We start from the raw sequence: 5,893 nt of genomic DNA, 5'->3' as shown, positions 1-5,893 counted from the left end.
AAGCTCCCTGAGCCGCCTTTGGAAAGGGGAAGGGGGAGGGAAGATCCCATCCCTGGGGGTCCCAGCCCCACACTGCGGCACCCGCCGAGCAGAGAGCAGCAGCCAGAGGCGCAGAGATTGCACTTGAGATTGCACTTTGGCTGTGCTGTGACGTGGGAGGGGTGGGAGCAGACACACAGCGCACACCCCCAGCACTGCACGGAGCCCCAGCAGTGATGGCTGTGGAAAAGGGAAAGTTACAGCGTGGGTAAAACGTTGCTTTTTGGTGCCCAGTGGGTTTGTGACAACTAGAAATGGGAACTGTGCCACCCGTTGGCAGAGAGAAGGGCGACGCGCGCTCAGATGGGGCCAAGCAATGAACCACTAAGGGCTATTTTGAGCACGTGAGGTTTTTCCCTTAAGAAGAGCAAGAGTAACGAACCAGCAGAACACACGAGTGGTGGAGCAGGGATGCTCCATCAGCCAGTGCCTTCCAATGAAGGTTGGCACCGCTTCCAGCAGAGCCACCCTGGGTACGGATGGGTATCCTGACTGCTAAGAGAGCAAAGGGACCCCACAGCTGTGGGTCACAGCGAGGGGACGTTGCCGCAGGAATGCATTGCAGCCACATTCAGTGCCACCACGGTTGGTTCACGACCCGAATCACACACGTGAGCCAAAGGTTTCCTGGGAATCGGGCGCTGTGCCCCAGCAATCAGCCCCGACGTGTTCCGGATGCTAATTAACACCACCGGTAATTCCTGCCAGGCAGGGGTGTCCCAGCCCCGCTGGGATCCCACAGGTCCCAACCTGCAGCTTCACACAGGTGGGCACTGCAGCCCCATCCTCCCCCCGACCCCCCCAGCGCCCCGCTTTGATCTGATGATGCAAAGAGGAGAACGCCGAAGCGCGACACATGAGCTGCCCATCTCCTGTGTGACACCGGGCACAGCTTTGCATGGCCGCACATCAGCACAAGAATGGAGCCCCTTTAATGTCCTCTCAGCCTTAGATGGGCTGCGTGGGTCCCTCCTCCAATTAGCGCCGGCTCGCTTAAATTAATAAATAAGCAAACAAAGGATCGTTTTGTTGCTGCCGCCGTTGTGATCATTCCTTTCCTTTATGCTTTTATTCCCTGGTGTAACTTGAAAAGCAGACGCTCCTCTGTGCCCCCCTCTGCAAAGCCCCCCCGAAAAATCAGAATAACAAAAACAAGCGATGCTCGTTGATGGAGCGCGCCTGTGGATGGGGAGCCACTTCCATTCACCTTTCTGTCACGTGGAGGGAAAAATAAAGATCAAAAGAAGGATGGAGACGCAAAGCCAACTGAGCAGAGCTCGTTTCTTCTATGCAGAAAGATCCTGCGAGTTGTCCAGAGGGGCTCTGCAGAGCGGAGCAGAACTGCCATAGAGGAGGACTGCAGTTGGACCCCGAATGCTTTGCGGTCTCCAGATGTACGGAGCACTTTTGGAGCAGCTCTGGCACAACGAACCCATCCGTTTGGCCAAGCACTGCAGGCCCCACAGCTGCACCACTCCTCGCACACACAGATCTGGGGCCTCTCTGTACCCCCCGGGGGCACAGCACCATGAGCATGGCTGTAAGGAACCGCGCAGCAGCAGCAGCAAATGGGAGAACGAAATGAAAAGAGCTCACCAGCACCCGGCGCGGCCCCGCTCCCATTTCAAGGAGGGAAATTTGCATCCAAAGCGTCAAGAGCACTTTAACTCGAGTTTGAAATAAATTCAGAGCAGATTCACGCTGCCAGCTCGTGTCTGTGAGCAGAATCCCAGCAATGCCAGCCCCAGCTGATTGCAGGGGACGGGAAGCAGTGCTGAGTGTGAACACATATGCAGCAAATCCAGCACGCACAGGTCACAGCCATTAGTGCTAATTGGGGCTACTCCCCTCACAGCTATGGAGATAAAGGGGGCACTGGGTTTGCACCCATCACAGCTTACTGCACGCAGATCTGGGCTCAAAGCTATGGCAGGTCCTGCTTAGCTCCATCAGTTTAAGAAGCACGCTTGGTTTTGCACAACGTGCTCCCAGGGAGAGCCACGAGTGCATCAAGGGGTGCAGCAGGACTGGGCTGGGCAACACTGCAGGCACAGGGCTGGGAATAGTAGTGGGAGCAGGCTGTGGTCCTGCTGGGGCAGTGGGAGCAGGCTGTGGTCCTGCTGGGCGATGGGAGCAGGCTGTGGTCCTGCTGGGGCAGTGGGAGCAGGCTGTGGTCCTGCTGGGGCAGTGGGAGCAGGCTGTGGTCCTGCTGGGGCAGTGGGAGCAGGCTGTGGTCCTGCTGGCTGATGGGAGCAGGCTGTGGTCCTGCTGGGTGATGCCAGGCCCAGCCCAGGACGCGCTGCTCTGCCCAGACGTGCCCTCACCCTGCAGCGTGGTTCCCATGCAACTGGAGCCTGCGGGTGAGTTCAACCCAACGAGGGCGTCTTTCAAGTTGGGCTGTGCCAGAAACATCAAGGGCACTGCAAACAAGTGCTGACAGGGCCGGGTGAAACGCAGCCGAAACAAAGCTGGGCGCTCCCCAGGTCTCTGCTCACACAGCACAGCTCCAAAGCACCGCTCCTACAGCTGCAGCCCTGTTACACCCCAGCCCCGGGCAGCTGCTGGGAAGATGCTTGTTCCTCAAGGCATTGGGATGCACCTTCAGCCTCCCACGGCCTGCCGGTACCCACCAGCAGCATGCTTGGTCTGTGAGTGCCATCTACAGGGTTCCCCAGCGCTGCCCTCCAGCACAGCACCCAACCCTGGAGCAAAGCAAAGCCCTCTGCTCCACTGCTGTGCCACGCGGTGCGATGCTGCGGCCAGCAGTGCCACCGTGGTGGGGAGGAGGAGGATGCAGGGACACAACCAGGAGCACAAAAATCACAACGCTGCCATGGAGAGGATGGGGTCACCCCTCCAGGGATGAGCTGGACGAGGAATGAGGTGAAGGTGAGGACAAGACCTCAGCAGGTTGGAACAAACCCTGAGAGCACCAGTGGGGGTGAGCACTCGGTATGGAGAGAAGTGCAACAACATGGAAACAACACACGTTTGTCTCGGGATACGACGGAGGGGAGGTGCTGTAAACACAAGGAAAGTAAAACAATCGATCGATACGGGACTGGTTGCTATTTAAAAATAAATCAACAACTCGAGCAGGAGGGTGAAAGCCCAGCTCCTCGTTCCTGAGAGCACAGCCAACACAATGCACTCGAGTGCTGTTTTATTGACTTCTTGGCAATCTGCTCAGACCACAGGTCCATCTCCAGAGCTCTAATGCTGCGGATCCCATTCCAGTCACATGTGCAAACGAAACAAAACAGAGGGATGTTATTAACAACAGAGCCCCGATGCTCATCTCGCTCTCAGTCGATCTCATTAACATCCGCAGACACCCAGTCGATTTGCCTAGCAGCTCGATATCCATAGCAGAGGACTCGATACAGCCCTCCAAGAAGATCAGAGAGGCAATTATGTAAACTTCTGAAATTAGGCTTTGGCTTAAACAACAGTGATTGTTTCCAGCAAACTCTGCAGCAGCTGCTTGTGGTGCACAGGAGCCCTTGGCTGTGCAGCACCGCAGGGCACCACGCTCCCACCATCACCCCAACCCCATCACCCCAATCCCACCATCACCCCACTCCATTGGTCCCAACAGCTCTGGGCCCATTGGATTAGTGGGCTCAGAACACACGTGTCTCCGTTTGCATCTGTGTATTTACATCCGTTCTGGACAACTGTTCCCAGTTCTAAGCTCTGCTAAGAGACCTGTGCTGGGTTACTGGCATGTTGGCGTGCAGCGACTGAGGCTGCAGAAGTAACCGCTGGATCGCTCCGTGCTGCAGGGACACAGCACAAGGATGAGAAGATGCCGTTCCAATGGGACCCTCAGGGCCCCATGATGACTGCCCCGGGTTTTGCACTTCCCCTGCAACGCTCCCATTTATTTTTCCAGGAGAAATGGTGATCAGACAGGGCAGAGCTACAGCTCCGTCCTCGGAGCAGCTTTCATCTGTACCATGCACTGGAGCAGCCCTGGGGCTGCAGCAAAGTGTGTCACTGCTGCTCCACGGAGGTACCCCTCTGCTCCACTCTTTTTGGCAAGCAAGGCTTCCTTCCTTATCCACAGAGGAGGTCCAACCCAATGCTAGGAGCCATTACTCCAAAGGCATTCTCAATCCTCACCATGAAGGCAAAGCCATACAGCTGTGCTGGAGGAAATCCTGCAGGCAATTCTCCCAACAAAGGCACTACAGTTTGGGGCTGAGGGATCTGGCTCTGCACCACCCACCCCGCTGCATCCCATCCCTTCAGGGCTGAAAGCTGCAAACAAAAGCACTCGGAAAGCAGTTCCCACCATTTCAGCTGTGATTCCCCCAACGACGACCCTCTAACGGCCACATCCAGCCCTGCACGGAACCCAAGCACCACACAACTGCTGTTCCTTCTGCTGAGCCCATGGGACACAGCTGGAGCACAGCCTCTGGGGAACAGCAGCATCTCCACAGGGAGATGATGTCTGAGCAGACCCAGAACCACAGCTGAGAGGTTCTGGTTCTCCCATCCCTTACAGGGCAGCCACGTGTTTCTCCTGGCCCTCGGGGTGCAGAACACCTGTGCGGCCCCACAGACCATCTCATACGTTTTGTTTGCAAACACCTCTTTGTTTTGTAAACCCACGCAGGGATTTATGCCATCATCCACTCGCTGCCAACCCTGCTGCTCCCAGAACGCCTTCAGCTCGCTGCTCCCTCCCAAAACTCCTCTGTCTGATCTCAGGCAATGCTGCTGCCCCAACTCCACCACGGGGTGCAGCCGATGGCACACAGCAATCCAGGGAAGAGATCAGACATCGTGGAAGGGAAAACCGAGCCTGCCAAGCTCTGGACTGCTCCCACAGTCAGAGGAGCACCCAAAAGCCCCAAGCAGGCGGTGGGCACAGACGTGCAGCTCTCAGTGCCAAATGCAGAGCGTTCACCCTAGAGTCACTTCGGTCACATCTTCCTGAGCATCACCCCATGCAGCACTCAGCGCAGAGTCCTTTGCAGCTCCCAAAAAAGAAGTGTGAAGGAAACAGTTTTGGTCCCCTTTGCCCTCCCCAGCGATCAAAGAGTTTGTGCTGTTAATTCGCAGTCATTATAAGCAATTATTATCAAAACTAAAACAGGAGCATCGGCGATTCCAGCGGATGACTTTGCACCCCTCCCTCGGTCTGCACAGTTGCGCCACTGGTCCCAAATCATCTGAAAAGAAAGAAAAAGCACAACGTGAGCACAGCCATCAGCACTGCTGTGCTGACGGGACACCAATCCTCAGCTGCGAGGGGGAATCCTACAGAGAAGCAAAGCTGTGTGATGCAGGGAATGAGGGCAGCTGTGCAGGCAGCAATGTGTGTCCAGCCGGGAGCCACAGCAGCTCCTCCTGCCCTGCAGGGCCGTGCGGGTCCGTCCCAAAAGCACACGGCAAGATGGACACGGGGCCTTCAGGGTCTGACAGCCAAGGGAGGTGATGTAAAGCTGAGGTTCACCCCGCGTCCCTCTGGTGGCAGTGTGGGCGCTTCCCTGGAGGACAAGAGGAGCAGGGGCTGCTGCTTACCGCCTCAGGTTCTGCGTCTCAAACACGGTGTCCTCATCGCTATCCAGCGATGCCATCTCCACGCGTTCATCGGAGCTGCTCAGCAGACCGTACTTCTTCCGCTGCGGTTTCTTCCACCTGAAAGTCGCGCTGGGTTCGCGTCTGCGTCCGTCGGGCCGGGAGCTGCGGGTGGGACGCAGCACAGCGGATGGGGTTTAATTATTAGCGTTCATTAACGGAAACGCGGGGCGGTTGCGTCGGGATGGGGAAGCGCTGCGATGCAGCGCCGTGACGGAGGAAGGAGGGAGCGGGGGGGGAAGCGGGGGGTCCGGGTGGGCAC

The 5,893-nt window shown here is 57.1% G+C and overlaps 1 long non-coding RNA gene across 1 annotated transcript; it reads right to left on the bottom strand.

Moving 5' to 3' along the window:
* Window positions 1-4,622: 4,622 nt before the first annotated feature.
* Window positions 4,623-5,734, bottom strand: LOC116217815. The gene is made up of 2 exons (XR_004162528.1): window positions 5,575-5,734; window positions 4,623-5,222 (listed from the first exon to the last, which is right to left on the bottom strand). It is a non-coding gene; the product is annotated as an uncharacterized LOC116217815 (long non-coding RNA).
* Between the last annotated feature and the right edge of the window lie 159 nt (window positions 5,735-5,893).

This window comes from Meleagris gallopavo, unplaced genomic scaffold, assembly GCF_000146605.3.
Source record: "Meleagris gallopavo isolate NT-WF06-2002-E0010 breed Aviagen turkey brand Nicholas breeding stock unplaced genomic scaffold, Turkey_5.1 ChrUn_random_7180001957651, whole genome shotgun sequence".
Lineage (NCBI taxonomy): Eukaryota > Metazoa > Chordata > Aves > Galliformes > Phasianidae > Meleagris > Meleagris gallopavo.
This window is presented reverse-complemented; position numbering and strand designations above follow the sequence as displayed.